The 17,341-nt window shown below is 44.8% G+C and overlaps 1 protein-coding gene and 1 pseudogene across 5 annotated transcripts in view; one reads left to right on the forward strand and one right to left on the reverse strand.

Moving 5' to 3' along the window:
• The window catches only part of ralgps2 (Ral GEF with PH domain and SH3 binding motif 2), a 641,885-nt gene that overhangs the window by 215,136 nt on the left and 409,408 nt on the right, over positions 1-17,341 (forward strand). The window contains exon 3 of one of the 5 annotated variants that reach the window (XM_070887407.1): positions 2,372-2,448. The exons of the other annotated variants lie outside the window; for them this stretch is intronic. The gene's annotated coding sequence lies outside the window, so the exon portion shown is untranslated. The remainder of the gene's footprint in view (positions 1-2,371; positions 2,449-17,341) is intronic. 5 annotated transcript variants of the gene reach the window in all.
• LOC139269166 (alpha-2,8-sialyltransferase 8F pseudogene) overlaps positions 1-17,341 on the reverse strand; it is a 52,352-nt pseudogene that overhangs the window by 30,400 nt on the left and 4,611 nt on the right.

Below are 17,341 nucleotides of genomic sequence, written 5' to 3' on the forward strand. Positions count from 1 at the left end.
ATCTCGCGACTCAAACTGCTGAAAAAGTTAAAGTGGTTACATAGCTCAATCATGAACTGGTTTCAGATAAGTATCTGCAGTATAACTGCAGCAAAAGAGCTGCATGAACAAGTGTTTATACTAGTGATATCAAATCTCCTGTGCCATCTCAGAGGACCGGGAAAGGGGAGGAAACAGAAATTGAAGTTGTTTGTCATACAAATTGTTTAATCGTGTGGTTGCAGTGGCACAAATTCCACTGAAAACAATTCTAATGTGGCATTCTAGCTGGCATCTCAATTTTAATCTAATGATTTTTGATTGTGTTTGATAATAACATGACTCTTTTCAACTTGTAAAGTTGCCATACTTTTGAGGGGCGGATGTAGAGGACACTGCTCCCCATTAATTCCCTCGTGCAGTTCTCTTGTTTCCCCCCACTTGTTCTATGTAAGGTCTCATTTTAGTTTGAGCCCTCAGTTCATTTTCTCGTTTGGTGGAGAGCAGTTTTCTGTATAACAGAGCTGGTTTTTTTTGCTTGTTTTGGTTCAGTTATCTTTGTTACAGTCTGACAAAGGTCCTGAAATAAAAACTCAAAATGCTGAAAAAATACTGAAAATCAGTCAGCCTTTAAAAGAGCTAAGACAAGTTAATATTTTGGGTGTATGCCCATCATCAAAACCTCTGTTTCAAATTTACAGTTGTTTCTTCTTCTTTGTCCTGGAAAATGTCCTGCTATAAACATCTTCCAGTTCATCAACTCTTTTTAAAGCGTTTGAAGTTTTATTTTTGCTAAATGGTCATTCCCTTTCTTTAGTGGCTGATATGTTCTGTCTTCGTGTCAGCCCACCAAATCCTACCTTGTTTGATTTGACGATGGTTGGCTGCTCTGTAACTTCCAGTCAATGCTAGCTGCCATTTGTCAAATATACTTTGAATGTTACTGATCATTGCCTCCTGCCCCTTACCCCACCCCCACCCTTCCCCAGTAGATAATACCCAGTTTGTTCTCTTTTATTATTATATTGTCCATTTTCCAAACTTAACACAAGGGCTTGATAGACTGACTCATTTGCTGTAAGGTTGCTGTCCATCAAGTACAGAGATACCTGGGATCCAGTTCTGCAAAGAATCATGCCTCCCAGTCTGATAAGAAAACAAGCCAAAGCAGTGAGTAATTCCAGCAGCAGTTCAAAAAGGATGTGCCAGACAAACAGCATTTCCACATGCTTGCAGGACCATAGGAAAGATGTCGGTTCTCTTTCACAACTCACCCCTCTCCTGCAGGATTTCATGAAGGTTTTTTTTAAGTCTGTCTGGTATTTGCTTGGCTCTTGAGAGCTTATCTTAGAGCTGGTTGTCATTGTGTCTCCTTGTGCTGTGATTCTAGAAGAGCTAAAGATAGCTTCATCCTTTTCTGAACCATTTGTACTTCAGCTCTGACATAATTGCCCAAGGCCAATAGTGACTTACTTGACGAAGTTGTTAGGGAAAATCTGTTAAGCACAATAATTTTGAGAGCAGATGAGCTTCATAGGGTCCTTCAGGAGCAGAGAAGTCCTTGCTTACTGAATCCGTGCGTGATTTACTGGTGTTGATTAAATACGAAGAATGGGCGATCAATCCAGGTTGACTAGAGGAGCTGAAGAACTTGTACTGTCTGATTATGCTTCAATGAAGTGCTTTGGTTCTTTTTTTTCTTAAAGGCTTTATATAATTGCAAGTTGTTACAGGCTGCCAATGAGAAGGGCCTCTTAGAGTGAAGTTGTACAAACTACCTAAATCATTCAAGCCATAGCAATAAAAGGCCCTTCTCATTTACCCAAATCATCAAGCCATAGCAACAGATTTATCCCACAGCAAACCAAAATTGTAGAAATTAAATATTTACTGGTGATTTACAAGGTATTTTGCCTTCATCCACTGTAGTGAATGGGTAATAAAGGAGTTTTATCAATTTTCTAAGCTGATTGAATTTCACTGATTGTAATCACATTTTCTGCACTGAACAACATAGCAATTCTATTTTTTTTTAGGATTTGATGATTTTTTGTGTTCTCAGTGCATTTAAAATCCGCAGTGAAGAGAGAGATTAGGAGCAATTACTTTGTGTAGAGATATGCTATATTATTTTCTTCAATGTGCCAAAGTAAATTAGCAGCAACATGTTTCCCCCCAAAATACTATTCTTTTCAATATTTTATGGTTGGATGAAGAATTCTTATGTAGAAGTGAATAGGAATTTGATATATTGCAATAGTGTACTGGACTTGGTATGATCTTACAGATAATTTGATCTTCAGTGAAGTGCATTCAGAGTATTGCACTTTTTTGGAACTTTTCTAAAATTGATTTCTGACCAATTTTTTCTCCTCCCCCTTCTCTCCTCAAGGCATCAAATTCTTGTTGAGGTTTGACTGCACAGGAATCAACTTCCTTCACCTACCTTGTGCAAGTAGGCATTATCAGGTATGATCCTTGGCCATGAATGTTGGCAGGCTATTTGACAGCAAGAGGCATCACGGATAAGCCTGCAATCTACACACATTTTTAGAAGAGGTTGCTGACCATCAGTCAGGAGCGGAATGATGTCCCACTCAATGGGCCCAAGTTTCCACATGATTCGCGCCTGATTTTTAGGAGCAACTGGTGGAGAACGGACTATCTTAGAAATCGCAATTCTCCACATTTTTCTTTCTGCAGTTCTAGTCAGGTAGAACAGTTCTAGTTTAGAACAGAATTTTTTCTTCAAAAGGGGGCGTGTCCGGCCAGTGACGCCTGATTTGAAAGTTTCCACAGTGAAAACGTACTCCAAACTAAAGTAGAATGGCGCTAGTGAAGAATTTTGTAGAACTGAAAAAACCTGTTCTACACATTAAAAAATCAGGCGCAGGTTACAAATTAGGCGTCCAGAACGAGGTGGGGGGGAAGAGAACCTATTAAATTCGACAATAAATCCTTATTTATACTTCTGCAAATATTATACAAATAAATCCAACTTGAATAAACATTTATAAGCCAAGAAAAGATTAAATAAACCATCTTCCTACCTGTGTGAAAGTGCTTCAGCCAGGGAGAATTCTGCAGCTGTTCGTGCCGCTGAGCGAGAGAGAGAGAGAGAGAGAGAGAGGGAGAGAGGGGAGAGGGGGGGAGAAAAGAGAGGAGGGGAGAAGAGAGAGGGGGGGGAAAGAGAGAGGGGGGGAGCGGGTGTCGGGTCGGGGAGGGAGCGGGTGTCGGGTCGTGGGGGGGGAAGCGCGGGTCGGGGTGGGGGGGGGGAGCGGGTGTCGAGTCGGGTCGGGGGGGAGGAGCGGGCCTCGGGTCGGGGCGGGTGGGGAGCGGGTCTCGGGGCGGGGGGGGGGGAAGCGGGTGTCGGGTCTCGGGTCGGGGCGGGGGGGAGCGGGTCTCGGGTGTCGGGGCGGCGGGGGGGTGGGGGTGGAGAGCGGGTGTCGGGTCGGGTCTGGTCGGCGGAGGGGGAGCGAGTGTCGGGTCTGGTCGGGCGGGGAGCAGGAGCTGGCCGTGGGAGGAGCCTCATTCACGCAGCCCCAGTGAGGCCATTGGGCTAGGGGCTGCGTGCTTCGGTCCCCTCCCACACAGTTCAGCGCCTGGAGCGACTGCACTTGCGTGCCGACTGTAGCGCGCATGTGCAGAGGTCCCGGCACTGTTTTCAGCGCCGAGAACTGGCTCCGCCCCCCCACAGCTCGTGCTGGCTGCGCCGAGTGCCACAGGACCTGTAAGTCGGTGGAGAATACTGAGGATTTTTTTAGGTGCGAAAAACGGGCGCCCAGCTCGGAGGGGCGCCCGTTTTTTTTCTTGTGGAAACTTGGGCCCAATAACCCAGAGTTGCTGAGGCCAGTTATAGCACCTGTTGAAATTGGTTAACTTTGCTCAAGCTGGTTATTCAATTTGATACCTTGCTTATTTTATTTCTCAGCAATTCACTAGATTAACTCGTGGAGCTGTTAATACCGTTTGAAGAAATACCAGTTTAGTCATTTTGTGGCTACACCCATGCTTGAAAATTCTGTTCATCATTGGCAGTCCCTCGGAATCAAGGAAGACTTGCTTCCACTCTTAAAATGCAGATTGTTCCAAATGGAGATTAAAATGGAGTACAAGCTTCACTCAGTAAGAGGCCCTTCTCATTGACAGCCTGTAACAACTTGCATCTGGAGATGACATTATGACTAACCATTGTAGTCGGGACACACCTGAATCAACTAACACCAGATATTAATCATCATTTTGTCTAAAATTCAATGCGTCATTTCTTACTGCACCATTCTACAGAATAATGTCATTGTGGATTCATGCAGGAAAGGTGCTATCCATTCGACAGATAACATGTGTCTGAACTGACCATAAGAAGCAGTTGTGCAGATAGGATAAGTGGCCTGTTTTCATCCTGAATGCAGGACAGTTGAAAGTGCTAACACTTTAACACCTTTTTAATAGCAAACAGAGCAAGTATCAAAATTGTTATTCCTCTTCCCTGTATTCATAGGTTGAAGGAATGTTTCTTCAAAACTTACATTCAGGTAGTGTTTTATGCCTTTTTGGGGGAGGCACTGGAGAGCATTATTTAATCAAGTGCCCCTCCAACAGTGATTTTTCTTCTCTGGTTTGTTTCAAAATCTTCCAATGAGAAGTTTTAAGACATTTGTGGACTGGATTTTCGGCTTTTGGGGTTTTTGGCAAAATCGGCAGCAATATGTGAAACTTATGGTTTTTGTTGCGCAACTGTTTTTAGGCTGAACTTTCGGCCTTTATGTCTGCGCCAGGGGTTTCCCAAGCATTCGCGACGGAAAACGCAAGTTTCAGCAACTTTAGTCTGGGACCGGGAGCACTGCGAGAGAGGCCTTGGGAGGGGGAGTGGGGGGGAAACATTCCAACAACATTTACAAGATCCTTAACTATCTAAATCTCTGCAAAAAAATAAAAACTTGAACTAACTTTTTTTGCAGGTCGTCTTGCTTACTGCTGCTGGCAGGGCTGCACTGACAGGTTTGACCTGTCACTATTCTGGCCAAAACTCGGATGCAAACGCAATCCAAGTCGTTGCACGTCGGCGCACCTCTCCCCAGCAGTACTTGAAAGCGCCGCTGCAAACAGGTACCTGAGGATCCTGTCCGGGTTTTCGCCGCAGAGGGACAAATCCTGGCGGAAACCCGGTCGCAAACCTGCTGAAAATCTGACCCTGTATATTCAGTTAAGCTGAAAGTCATGAGGGAGGGATCTATACTCGACTATGGTATGCAGTTAATGGCACTTGGCAGGAAGTTCACATTGATAAAGCATACTGCAGTGCTCACGTTTTATAAGCTAGATTTGGGACATGAATACATAACTCTGTGCTAAGGTGGACATCTGATTAATGTACTGATGCGTGAATGTTTTTTTAAAAAAGAGACCTATGCAAAATGGCTTACTGGTAATATGTACTTAAAATATAATTTTTCCTTTGTGAATGAAGCTATAGTTGTAAGTGGCGTTGTTCTGAAGAATAAAATACAAGAATAATTGAAAAGTAATGGAGGACTGACATGCTTTAGTAAAAGAATGTTCCATGGATGAAAACCTTAGCTTGATAGCTTCCATGAAAGCATTGCATATAAAGACGCTATCCTATGTAACACTAAACGATGGTTCGATTCTCATTGTGTGGTAAGCTCGTTGATCTCACTTGGGGTAGGAGTGGGATGCTGCATTTGGCCTTGTTGTGTCCTTAGATGCTTTAATAATGACTTCACGAGACAATGTGTTGTACTTGAAATGTAGTGACTGTAGTCCTTAATTTGCAAACTCCAGAGTGAGGATCACACCTGGTGGGCCTGCCTTTTATACTAGGCCAAGCACATCTGTACAGGTACCCTACAAGTCTCCCACTGCTGTGCCCTCTGGTGGTACACCTTGTGATAGTACCAACTGTACCCATATAGGATACATGACATCACTCACCCCGCCCCTGCATTGATTGTGCTCTGGGCTTAACTCTATCTGGGCTCTATCTGATTGACCCTTAGCAGGTTGTTTCAATCTTGGGTGAGTGGTTGGTGCAGTAGAGTGCTAGTGGTTTCTGTTGGTGTGTGTCCCTGACCACTCCATTCTCCCCCACCACCCCCCCACATAAAGATTATACCAGAGGCTCATTGCATTCATATGCATTCAAGTTCAGAAAAACAAGGTTGCATTATGTGTAGTTCCGTTGTGAGGCAAGTACATTAGACAGGTGACACACATTATCGATGCGGGGACCGGTATGTAAGGACAAACTAGTTCCAGGACTGCTGGATGGTGTCCTTGCAGTGTGGTCATGACGCCCAGTGCTGGCAGTGGAAACCCGGTTGGCTCGAGTTGCCTGTCCTTGGGGCTGTTGCCGTGGTCCCTAGTGTCGGGCCGGTTCACAGATGCCTGTGACCTCCCTGTCCTTTCTTTGCGCCCTGGGTCGCTACTGCTCCCTGAGGAGCTGTCGTCTCACAGTGCACAGGGAACTGCTGACTCGCTGGTCTGGGCATTGTTTGGTTTGGGATCCTGGCTGGTCCCGGTCCCCTTTGGGGGAACTGTAGCGGGTGACCCTTCATTTACGGGTATGGCCTTGGTGGCGATGGGGTCTGTGGACTGCGCCTTAGCACAGTCTGCTCTTTCAGGCTCGTGACAGTTGGTGCCTTCGGGTGCCTGAAAGTTGGAGCCGATCAGGGGCAGGGTATCGGTGCCGTTGCCCTGCTGAGGTCGCTTGCTCTGCAGCTCGTGTGTTGGCTGCTTGTGGGCACACTCCATGTTACATGACTCTGGTCCCGGGGACGCAGGCTATAGCATTGGGTAGCTCGCTGGACCTGTGTGCTCCCGATGGGTGTCTGCCCGCTGCATGCAGTTGAAATCCTACATCGCACTACTTTTCATTACTTATGATGGACACTCTGTGGTTCCGATCGCGACCGCACGACTTTTCCTTCCTTATTGCATGTACACAACTCTGATCTTCAGTTACATATTTTGTCCCTAACTTAGAGTTGCTATATTACATTGCTTGAGTGTGTGGAACTGTCCCTTTAATTGTAGTGGGTTGCAGGACTCTAAGAGAGCCTTGCTTTCTTTACCCCAATCCTCTTCTCCGTTTGGTGCCACGTGTTGCTCCATCAGTGCTGCACCTCGTGGTCTGGCCGTGGCCATCTTTTTCTTCAGCCCCTCACCTCGTGGTTTGGCCGCCATCTTTCCTCTATCCACAATGTCGACTGCGGTGATCCTCTTCTCCCCGGGTTCTGCCACCGATGCTGGGAAGTCACCTTTTGAATCCGATTTTCTTCCTCCGGAGTCCTGCCATTGGAGCCTGGAAGGTGTGTTCGGGTCGTCTCAGCTGGATCATCTCCACGCAGTCGTGGTGAGCGGTCTGTGCCTTGGGTGCTGTGCTCGTCTGCTCTCTGGTGCCGGGTCCACCCTCAAGTGAGGGCTTGCTGTGCCTCTGAAAAAGGAGGACGTTGATCGCTGGAGGGATAAAGTCTTCCCACTTCCAATGGATCATCTCCATCCACCTTCTACCGATCAGCATTGGTCCATCACCTGCAACAATCCACAGTGTGCAATGCGCCATCATGGAGTACCTTTACATTCGCAATGCCAACGACTGGGATAATTTCATCGGTGTAGGTGCGCAGCTTTGCCTGAACCGGGACCAACTTGGGTCGTTCAGCTTGATTGTCCCATAGCCTCTCAAAGGCTTCTTGATTCATCACTGACTGGCTCGCCCCAGTGTCCACTTCCATGAAGACTGGAACGCCATTTATCTCAACTTCCATCTTCAGCGGGGAACACTCGGTGGTGGAGGTAAACATGCTAGGTACCTCATTGTGGGGCTGAGCTGCCTCTCTGCCTATCATTTCATAATTCACGCTGGATTCATGGCTATCTGCAGACTCTTCATCGACACAGTGAGTCATATTTCTCTTACACATTCGCTGGAGGTGACCCTTTGTGCTGCAGCCTTTGCATACATAGACTTTAAAGCGGCACTGGCGAACCCTGTGATTCCCCCTACAACACCAGCAAGGGGCTACTCTCGATTAGCCCCCCTTGGCGGACTCTGAGTTAAAGGACTCGTGGGCCTGTTCTCTCTTCCCTGAGAGGGTTCACGCTCTACAGTCCAGCCTCTAAACAGCGCCACTCTGTGCACAGTACCTGCCGGGTTTAAGTCCTGAGGGTGACTCATTTGCCTAGAGCCGCAGGTCGAGGTCATGAATGCCTGGCTCACAGAGGTGGCCTTCTGCAGCTTGACTGTGGTATCCGTCGACAGTAGCTTATGAAGAAGGCCCTCATGGCCAGTTCCAATGACAAAAATGTCCCGCAGCGCTTCGTTGAGGTTGATGTCGAACTCGCACGGTGCTGCCAGCCTCCTGAGGTCTGCGGTGTATTTCGAGATTTCCTGGCCTTCGGTGGGTGTGGAACCGGTGTCTGGCTGTGAAGATGCTCTCCTTGGGCTTGAATTGCTCATGGATCAGGGTTACGAGCTCCTTGTACATCTTGGCCGTTGTCTTCGCTGGTGCCAGCAAGTCTCTGACGAGGCCATAGACGGTGGGCCCACAACTGGTTAGCCAGATAGCTCTGCGCTTATCAGCCATTTTTGCCGGGTCGTCTCCTGCCAGGTCGTTTGCTGTGAAGAAATGTTCGGCCGTCCTAATCATCACCATCGGCGAACTGCTGCAACGTACCAAGGGTAGCCATTTTCGTGTGAAAGTTCGTAATCTCGTCGCCAAGTGTTGTGTCCTTGGATGCTCTAATAATGACTCGAGGCAATGTGTTGTACTTGAAGTGTAGTGACCGTAGTCCTTTATTTGTTAACTGCAGAGTGAGGATCACACCTGGTAGCCTGTCTTTTATACTAGGCCAGGCACACCTGTACAGGTAACCTACAAGTCTCCCACTGCTGTGCCCTCTGGTGGCACATCTTGTGATAGTATCAATCGTAGCCATGTAGGATACATGACAGGCCTCAGTGTCTTTGGACTAAGTAGTGAAAGAAATCGGGCATAGCTCATGTTCACATCACTATGTACTGACTCTTGTTTAAAAGTGCACATCTGTATGTCGTATGAAGACAGGGTCGAGTTTGGCTATGATATACCCTATGTCTGCCACACCTGAATAATGGCCATTTGGGCAAGGGGTTGGAGTATGAATCAGCACTGAGAGTTGGAAATAATGTTGGGGTTCGGGGGAAATGGGAATTTAAATTGATAATAGAAAATCCAGTTACAAGCCAGCCCTTCTCCTTTTAATTGTTCAATGAGTAAATGAGCTGAGCAACACAGACCAGTAAATTCCCAGGCTTGGTGCGGAATTAGCTGATTGTAGCCAGGATGACCTTGGGATACTAGATTTGGCATCAGGATCTCCAGGTAGGGAAAGGGAAAAATAATTGAAGCCAGGGTTTTGTCACAACATGTGAATGCTGCTGATGTTTTGGTTGATTTGAGCTGTGAAGTATTCTATGGTTAAATTAGCTCACTGGCTGTCCAGGGTGAAGATCAAGATTGGCTACTTGGATGGTGTAACGGAGGACTATATCCAACATGACTTCAGGAAAGGAAAACAATGCAGTGGAAAATTGGACCAGCAATATAAAAAAAAGTTAATTGCTTTCTGTTTTATGAGATTATATTCCTTGGAAGGGGGAACAAAGGAACAGAAATACATTGTTTGTGCTGGATATGCTTAATGAATTAGAATTTCCCGTTACGATTAGAGGTCATGTTCGGTCGGATTCATTGCCGGCATTATTGAGAGCTCTTAGCCATTTCATGGCCCCAAGTTTCCACACGCGGCAAAACAGCCGCCCCTCCGAGCTGGGCGCCCGTTTTTCTCGCCGAAAACGGTGCCTGAAAAAAAAGGCGCTATTCTCGAGCGCTTTGCAGCTCGATGTCAGCTTGGCGCGGCGCCCAGGGGGCGGAGCCTACCACTCGCGCCGATTTTGTAAGTAGGAGGGGGCGGGTACCATTTAAATGAGTTTTTTTCGTGCTGGCAACCCTGCGCGTGCGCGTTGGAGCGTTCGCGCACGCGCAGTGTGAAGGAAACATTGGCACTCGGCCATTTTTGTAGTTCTTTGCAGCTGTTCATTTTTTTATCATCTTTTATTAAAAGCACATTGCCCTTCCATGATCAGCACTGAGGCTTCTTGCAGCAGTGAGAAGGCTGCAGGAAGCCTCAGAAGTTGAGGCAGCCGTTTCCCGACGGGCCCGACCGACGGCAGGGGGGCCTCCCCCCCCCCCCCCTGCCCTGCCGTCGGGAATGGCTGCCTCAACCTCTGAGGCTTCCTGAAGCCTTCTCCCTGCCTCCCCCCCGCTGCCGTTGGTCGGGCCCTCACTGCCTTCCCTCCCCCTGCCGTCGGTCGGGACCTCACTGCCTTCCCCCCCCCCCTCCCGCGCCGTCGGGAACGGCTGCTGCCGTTGGTCGGTCGGGCAGGCCCTCACTGCCTCCTCCCCCCCCCCCCCCCCCGTGCCGTCGGGAACGGCTGCTGCCGTCAGTCGATCGGGCCCTCACTGCCTCCCCCCCCCGCGCCGTCGGGAACGGCTGCTGCTGTCGGTCGGTCGGGCCCTTATTGCCTTCCCCCCCTCCCCCTGCCGTCTGGAACGGCTGCCTCAACTTGTGGCAGCCTTCTCCCTGCCTGAAGCACTTTCACACAGGTAGGAACATGGTTTATTTAATCTTTTCTTTGCTTATAAATTTTTATTCATGTTGAAATTATTTGTATAATATTTGTATAAGTATAACTAAGGATTTATTGTAGAATGTAATGACTTCCCTTCCCCCCCCCCCCCCCCACCTCGTTCCGGATGCCTAATTTGTAACCTGCGCCTGATTTTTTAATGTGCAGACAAAGTTTTTTCAGGCCTACAAAAATCTTCACTTACTCCATTCGAAGTTAGTTTGGAGTACGTTTTCACTGTGGAAACTTTCAAATCAGGCGTCAGTGGCTGGACACGCCCCCTTTTGAAAAAAAAATTCTGTTCCAAAGTGAAACTGTTCTAACTGACTAGAACTGCAGAAAACTTAAATGTGGAGAATTGCGATTTCTAAGATAATCCGTTCTCCACTAGTTGCTCCTAAAAATCAGGAGCAAATCATGTGGAAACTTGGGGCCCATGAGTGCAGATTTGAAAAATTCAATTTTGCTTGTGTGTATATAATATATATATATTATATTGGGCTGGATTTTGCTGTAGAAATAATAGTGAGGCTAACAGCAGTCACTGTTAAGTGTAAATCGGACAACAACTTCTACTGATCGCACATGCGCGGTTAAACGTGGAAATCAGGAAGTTGCTATCCGCGTCTCCCTGCTCCTCCCAAAGTTTCACCATTTCAATATCTCGCTGAGAACTCGCCATTGAAACACATGGAACGGTGTGAAGTTGCTGCACTGACATGATATATATCCACTAAACTCGCATAAAGAAATTGGGGCTTGTCCATTCCAGTGTAAGTAAATTTTTAATGGCCAAATTACCTCTCTGGCACTGAAAATGAACTTTTACAAGCATGGAGTCTCATTCCTTCAGATTTTAATTGTTGGAGATTTAAAGAAATTAAAAATATATATTTTTAAAACTTCTTTCTTTTTCTGTACCTGATTTGACATTGATTCTTCTTGGTTCAGTCTCTGCACTGCTCATTAACAATTCTTCAATCTGATTAATTAAGTAGATACATAATTGCTTACCAGTTCTCACAGGTCCCATATACCCTGCAGAGGATGTGCGTCAAACGAGCTTTCTAATCACAGCATGTTCCAAAATCCCATAAAAAGTCTGTGGGTAAGTGTAATGAACAGCTGGCCTTGTTTGTTCGATGTCGAGAACAAAATCCAACCCACTAATGTACTTAGTGCACTGAAAACTCAAGTTCCTATTATTCTTATAGGTGGAATTGTGATAGGACTTTCCATTGTTAGAGGTGTTTTATAGTGAGAGTAGATCACCTCTGTGATTGCACAAACTGATCACCAAGTTTCCACAAATCGGCAAAAATGCTTTCCATCCAACATTTCCCCCAGTATTTGAAATTTCTAAAGTCTCCATAAAAGTTTACAGGAAGTCAAATTTTTCATAGAGTCTGAGAAGTTCATGGCACAGAAGAAGGCCATTCGGCCATTCGTGTCAGTGCTGGCCGAAAAAGAACTATTCAGCCTAAACCAACTTTCTAGCTCTTGGTCTGTAGCCTTGTAGGTTACGGCACTTAATAGAAAGAACGGGAGACTTTCATGACCACTCGACGTCCCAAAGTGCTTGACAGCTAATGAAGTACTTTTTTGAAGTGCAGTCACTGTTGTAATATAGGAAACGCGACAACCAATTTGCGCACAGCAATCTCCCACAAAAACAGCAATGCGATAATTGCCAGATAAGCTGTTTGTGATTTTGATTGAAGGTTAAATATTGGGGATAACTCCCCTGCTCTCTGAAATAGTGTCATAGGATCTTTTACATCCACTTGGGAGGGCAGACGTCTTATCCGAAAGACGAGTGCATATCCAAGTACTTTGTAAATGCGATGAGGGTTTCTGCCTCTCCCACCCTTTCAGGCAGTGCATTCCAGACCACCAGAAGAAGTTTCTCAACTCCCCTCTAATCCTTCTACCAATTACTTTAAATCTATTCCCCCTGATTATTGAACTCTCTGTTAAGGGAAATAGGTCCCTCCTATCCACTCCATGAAATAAATTACATATTTCCACAAGCATGATTAAATGTACCGACTGAATTATCTTTTGTATCTTTTAATTCTTTTATTTAAGTTGAGGGCCTCAGCCTGTACAAAAAGTTTGTTCTTGGACTTGATATTTTTCCCAGAGTTGTGACTGCGTGAGCTGAATTTGGATTGTATAGTCTGAAGGTGCACAGCGTGCTTAAATTCCCGGGATGCATTAGTACCATTTCAATCAATTATACTGATCGGATATTTTCTTCAAGATTTTATGTGGTAACTTTACCTTAATCATTTTGAGGAAAAATTAATAAGACTTGAAATAATTTTTTCCCCCCCAAAGAACAAGTGTATGTGTACGTGTCTGATGATTGTGTTCTGATTACATATCTGTTCTAGTACTTGTTCTGTGTTCTATAAACTTCAGAAAGTAAGAGTGAGAGAGACTGTGGCCAGAGAAGGAAGGAGAGAGAGACCTAATGTTCAATTTTCAATATAAATATTGAGTTATGAAGCCATCTAATAATCCACTTATGTTTTGCTGACAGCAAAGTTAATTGCTAATTCTTTACATCTGTGAGGCAGATACTATAATTGTTGATGCATATGAGACAGAGAAAGATAAGACAGTCAGACATACAAGTCTTTCCTCAGTGTAATTTGATTACATTTTCAAACAGACAAATCTTAACTTGAAAGCAAATTAAGTTTTTTTGGGGGGTAACAATGGTAAGAATGGGAAGCAGGAAGCAAGTTGGAGATCAAAGGTCTCGGCTGTCACTTGCATCATCCTTGACCATCCATTCGCAGCAACAACTCCCACTCGCTCAGTTTATCCTGTCATAGAAACTCTCACCATTTCCCACCTGAGAGGTTATAAGAGGAGAGAGAAGCACAATAGGACAGAGAGAAGCAAAAATAAAAGTTACAGGGAGAGAAGCAGCAGAGATGGAAAACAGAGACCGATGAAAGAAAGACTTGCATTTACAGAGTGCCTTTCATGACCACCGGACGTCCCAACGCATTTTACAGCCAATGAGGTACTTAATGGTCACTATTGTAATGTAGAAAACATGGCAGCCAATTTGCACACAGCAAGCTCCCACAAACAGCAATGTGATAATTACCAGATCATCTGTTTTAGTGATGTTGATTGAGGGATAAATATTGGCTAGGACACGGGATAACTCCACTGCTCTTCTTCAAAATAATGCCATAGGATCTTTTACGTCCACCTGAGCAGACAGCGTCTCTGCTTAATATCTCATCTGAAAGACGGAACCTCCAACAGTGAAGCATTCCCCCTCAGTACTGCACTGGAGTGGCAGCCTAGATTTTGTGCTCCAGTCTCTGGAGAGGGACTTGAACCCACAACCTTCTGACTCCGAGGCGAGAGTGCTGTCAACTGAGCCACGGCTGACACTATAGATGAAGAGGGGAGATTGAGAGAATCAACAATAAAGATATTTGAGATGGTTAAAAGAATTACCATGTTCTCCGATTAACTGTATTCAATGCCATGGGAGTTGGACTAGTTTCTTGGTGTTAAGATCTCCCATTCAAGCTCATATTGTTGGTACATGATGTTTATACTGCAGGCTCAATGCATTATTGCTGCAAGTTTATTGCTGAACAATTTTCAATACTGTCAGGTTTTCGTTAGCTTGACAAATATATGTCAAGGAACAAAAAAATCCTTCACTCCAAAAAGCAAAATACTGCAGATGTTGAAAATTTGAAAAAAAAATATTGGAAGCACTAGCATGGCTGGCAGCATTTGTGGAGAGAGAAAAAAGGTCAATGTTTCATGTTTGATGAAAGGTCATTGACCTGAGACATTATGAGACTGATTGGGTCTCCTTACTCTTCCTTTTTTCTTCCCCTTCTCCACCCCCGCCCCCTCAACATGGAGTACTCTGCTATTGAGGTGTACAACATAGTGTATTAGTTGAGGGCTGGGAACATTTGTATTGCAGGGAGACAGTGATGTAGCCAGACCTGAAGGTTATCTGCTTTTAAGTTCACAACTTAAGACAATAGAATTTTAATCCTTATTCAGTGATAAAAACAAACAAAATACCAGATTTTGCAGTCAACAGTATGCCACAGGCACTAACATGGATAGGTGAAGATAGTAAATGCGGTTAGTGTAGGGACTGCATTGTAGTGAACTCCATGGGTTATTAAGCACTCATTGAAGCTGAGCACTAGATCAGCTGGCAACATCAACAGTGTAAATGGACTACATAAAGGTAAAGAAACTGATTTTAGAATTTGTGTTTTGTCTGGAGTTAGTGAACTACCTTTAAATGCAAAATAATTTTGTCTAGTAATCTTTATGCTATTGAAAATCCCCATCCACTGAAGGTTCAATATGAGCATGAACAATTTTTTTAAAAAGCAATCATTTTATATTGGTGAATTTTTGTGCCCAATGTGTGCCGCTGTTTGTTTTCCAGTTTATTCCCTGAAGTATGGGCAGAATTAGAGTTGTCCAACAATGGAATGCTGCATCCCTTACTGCAGCATTGTGAATACATCCATTTTCAATAATAGGCATTAAGATTTTTAAAGACTAAATTATAGACCAATTATTTGCAATTAACTAATGATCAAAGGCACAAAATTTAGCCAATACTTAAAAAACAGTATGAATAGCCTTACATTTATATAGACTTACATTTATCTAGCGCCTTTCACGACCACTGGAAGTCTCAAAACGCTTTACAGCTAATGAAGTACTTTTGGAGTGTAGTCATTGTTGTAATGTTGGAACTGTGCCAGCCAATTTGCACACAGCAAACTCCCACAAATAGCAATGTATTAATGACCAGATAAGTTGTTTGTGTTATGTTAATTGAGGGATAAATATTGGCCAGGATACTGGGGATAACTCCCCTGCTCCTCTTCAAAATAGTGCCATGAGATCTTTTACATCCACTTGAGAGAGCAGACAGGGCCTCAGTTTAATGTCTCATCTGAAAGACAGCACCTCTGGCAGTGCAGCACTCCCTCAGCACTGCACTGGAGTGTCAGCCGAGATTGATGTGCTCAAGTCCGAGTTTGCAACCCGCTGATGCCAGAGCTGACACATGTATATCTGAGTGCATGCACAATAAGAAATTCTGAAGGAATATAACCATTTCTCATGGTTCATGAACCAAAATCCTAATTTCTGGCAAGGTAAGTTCATCAGTTTTTGTTTTCTCAGACTTGTTTTAGTATTGGCATATTTTAAAGTATTTCAACTCAGTGTTTCAAACAGAATAGGAAATGAAGCCATATGCATAATCACATAACTGAATTCTAAAAGTGATTCTCAAGTGTGCAACTCCAGATTTTAACCTCTTGATTGTTCTGAAATGGAGATTTTCAAAGTTAGTACATTCAAATATAGAATTGACACATATGAATGTTTGATTTTAGTACAGCGTAGTACAGCAAAAGAGGGGATTCATAGTGATTGCAGAAGAAAGTAGATAGCTGTCTGCAGAAAATGCAGCACTCGAGTCCCCATTAATTAGCCAATAAAATAAATCACTTTGATCTTTTGATCAAATGTCTCTGTGTTTAGAATTCCCAATATATCCTCACAGGTAGCAGCGAACCTAAGAACAATGAAGAATGAGGCTAGGCTATTTGACCCCTTCCACTGCTAACTGTCCTAGTCTAGTCTGTTTTTGCAGTATTGCCTGGCAGATTATTCCAAATATTTATTGCCCTTTGAGGGAGAAATTGTGTATTATTTTTGTTTGAAATTTACTTTGAAACAATTTAAATCGATGGCCTCAATTTTGACCTAGCTTGTTTTTCGGCGTACTTACCGGAGTTGCGCTGCTTATGTACGTTCCGGGATGTGCCGAAAAAAAATGTTGGAACTTTGGCCGCTGTCTGGCCTCTTCACTGCAGTCATGCAGCGTGGCCAGTTGTTCTGCGCTGGAAAATGTGTCGGGACGTCTGCACATGCATAGTGGTTAGTGATGTCTGCGTATGCGCAGTAGCGCTGCGAGTTGGCAATCGGCGACCGAATTTCTGAGGTACAATATTTTGCTTTCTTGTTATTCATCAATTCACTCGGGGCTTATGTGTTAATGCTGTCGCTCTTAAAGCTACCTAGGATACAGAGAAAGGCAATAAGAGATGATTCTCAGATGCAAGCAATGCGGAGAGAGACCAAGCTGAACTTTGTTTCATTGGAGAAAAGATTAAAAGGGGGAGGGGAGAACATGAATCCTGTCCTTAAAATTCTGAGAAGCACTAATTATGTGCTATTTATTTGGATTGAACTCGAGACACAGTGAGACTAGTGATTGGAAGTTTTTTTGCCAGCTCCCTCCCACCCTCTTTCCCCTCCCCCCTCCCCCCACCCCCCCCCAACCAGCACTAAGAGATAGCACCGGGAGGCCACTCAACCAGGGCTAGGGGCGGACAGGAGAACTGATAGTGCTCCTGTCTGCCAGTGATTTCTATCAGTTATCCTGCCCGCCCCTAGCCCTGGCCAAGTGGCCTCCCGGTGCGTTGTCTCTCCCGCACCGGCCTGTTGCCTTCCTGGGCCGAGTGCAGAAAGGTGAAGTTTGAAGATGAAGATAGGACTTGAATTTTTTATTTATTATAGAATTGTTTTTATTTGCAAACATTGCTTAAGTGGTTGGTTTAGGTCCAGGTTCTCTCC

The sequence above is a fragment of the Pristiophorus japonicus genome, chromosome 8 (genome assembly GCF_044704955.1).
Source record: "Pristiophorus japonicus isolate sPriJap1 chromosome 8, sPriJap1.hap1, whole genome shotgun sequence".
NCBI lineage: Eukaryota > Metazoa > Chordata > Chondrichthyes > Pristiophoridae > Pristiophorus > Pristiophorus japonicus.